Source organism: Palaemon carinicauda, chromosome 4 (assembly GCF_036898095.1).
Source record: "Palaemon carinicauda isolate YSFRI2023 chromosome 4, ASM3689809v2, whole genome shotgun sequence".
Classification (NCBI taxonomy): Eukaryota; Metazoa; Arthropoda; class Malacostraca; order Decapoda; family Palaemonidae; genus Palaemon; species Palaemon carinicauda.
The window spans coordinates 63,522,739-63,525,238 of NC_090728.1; the positions used below are offsets into that span (position 1 = coordinate 63,522,739).

A 2,500-nucleotide genomic window follows, 5' to 3' on the forward strand; every position below is an offset into this window, starting at 1 on the left:
ACAATCTGTCCAGAGTAAAGGTATTATGGCTTGAGCAATCAACCTTAGCTTCCGGCTGAGGAGAGAATTTGCAAGTTCCTAGCTGAAAGCAGATCAATGCAAGCATGACGTAAAGAGCATTTTATTCTCTAGTTTTGAAGCACAGTATCGTTTTTTTTTTCTTTTATAACTTCCTGCTGTAACATTTCTGCTTTATGTTCGTACTTGCTTAAGGATCAAATTTTTTTACTTTAGACGTTTATAAAATCACTAATGTACTCGATCCATCAAGAATGATGGCTAATTATTTAGATATGTACACACATGCACACAGAGATTCAATCCTTCCCATCCCTCCCCCTTACCTAACTACAACGCGGCAGTTTTTGCTAAAAGCAGGAAAATATAGCAGTTTAGAATGCTAAAAGCAATCAGGGTAGAATGTTAAAAACAGGCAAATAATAGAAGGATAGAAAGCTAAAAGTAAGCAAATGTATCTGTTTAGAATGTTAAAAGTAAGCAAATATAGCATTTTAGAATATTAAAAGTAAGCAAATATAGCTGTTTAGAATGTAAAAAACAAGCAATTATAGCAGTTTAGAATGTTGAAAGCAGACAAATAAAGCAGTTTGGAATGTTAAAAGCAAGCAAATATAGCTGTTTAGAATGTTAAAAGCAGGCAAATAATAGCAGGATAGAATGTTAAAAGCAAGCAAATATAGCTGTTTAGAATGTTAAAAGCAAGCAAATATAGCATTTTAGAATATTAAAAGTAAGCAAATATAGCTGTTTAGAATGTAAAAAACAAGCAATTATAGCAGTTTAGAATGTTGAAAGCAGACAAATAAAGCAGTTTGGAATGTTAAAAGCAAGCAAATATAGCTGTTTAGAATGTTAAAAGCAGGCAAATAATAGCAGGATAGAATGTTAAAAGCAAGCAAATATAGCAGTTTAGAATGTTAAAAGCACACAAATATAGAAGTTTAGAATGTTAAAAGCAAGCAAATATAGCAGTTTAGAAAGCTAAAACACAAGCAAATATAGCAGTTTAGAAAGCTAGAAACAAGCAAATATAGCTGTTTAGAATGTTAAAAGCAAGCAAATATAGCTGTTTAGAATGTTAAAAGCAAGCAAATATAGCAGTTTAGAATGTTAAAAGCAGACAAATATGGCAGTTTAGAATGTTAAAAGCAAGCAATTATAGCAGTTTAGAAAGCTAAAAGCAGGCAAATATAGCTGTTTAGAATGTTAAAAGCAGGCAAATATGGCAGTTTAGAATGTTAAAAGCAAGCAATTATAGCAGTTTAGAATGTTAAAAGCAGACAAATATAGCAGTTTAGAATGTTAAAAGCAGGCAAATATAGCAGTTTAGAATGTTAAAAGCAAGCAAATATAGCAGTTTAGAATGTTAAAAGCAGGCAAATATAGCAGTTTAGAATGTTAAAAGCAGGCAAATATGGCAGTTTAGAATGTTAAAAGCAAGCAATTATAGCAGTTTAGAAAGCTAAAAGCAGGCAAATATAGCTGTTTAGAATGTTAAAAGCAAGCAAATATAGCAGTTTAGAATGTTAAAAGCAAGCAAATATAGCAGTTTAGAAAGCTAAAAACAAGCAAATATAGCAGTTTAGAATGTTAAAAGCAAGCAAATATAGCAGTTTAGAATGTTAAAAGCAGGCAAATATGGCAGTTTAGAATGTTAAAAGCAGACAAATATAGCAGTTTAGAATGTTAAAAGCAGACAAATATAGCAGTTTAGAATGTTAAAAGCAGGCAAATATGGCAGTTTAGAATGTTAAAAGCAGACAAATATAGCAGTTTAGAAAGCTAAAAGCAGGCAAATATAGCTGTTTAGAATGTTAAAAGCAAGCAAATATAGCAGTTTAGAATGTTAAAAGCAAGCAAATATAGCAGTTTAGAAAGCTAAAAACAAGCAAATATAGCAGTTTAGAATGTTAAAAGCAAGCAAATATAGCAGTTTAGAAAGCTAAAAACAAGCAAATATAGCAGTGTAGAATGTTAAAAGCAAGCAAATATAGCAGTTTAGAAAGCTAAACGCAAGCAAATATAGCAGTTTAGAATGTTAAAAGCAAGCAAATATAGCAGTTTAGAATGTTAAAAACAAGCAAATATAGCAGGGTAGAATGTTGAGAGCAAGCAAATATAGCATTTTAGAATGTTAAAAGCAAGCAAATATAGCAGTTTAGAAAGCTAAAAGCAAGCAAATATAGCTGTTTAGAATGTTAAAAGCAAGCAAATATAGCAGTTTAGAAGCTAAAAACAAGCAAATATAGCAGTTAAGAAAGCTAAAAAGCAAGCAAATATATCAGTTTAGAACGCTAAAAGCAAGTAAATATAGCAGTTGAGAATGTTAAAAGCAAGCAAATATAGCAGTTTAGAATGTTAAAAACAAACAAATATTGCAGTTTAGAAAGCTAAAAGCAAGCAAATATAGCAGTTCAGAAAGCTAAAAACAAGCAAATATAGCAGTTTGGAATGTTAAAAACAAGCAAATATAGCAGGG

At 30.6% G+C, this 2,500-nt stretch overlaps 1 protein-coding gene across 1 annotated transcript in view; it reads left to right on the plus strand.

Moving 5' to 3' along the window:
• Positions 1-2,500, plus strand: part of LOC137639462 (histone-lysine N-methyltransferase SMYD3-like) — an 18,530-nt gene that overhangs the window by 14,660 nt on the left and 1,370 nt on the right. The gene's annotated exons all lie outside the window — the stretch shown is intronic.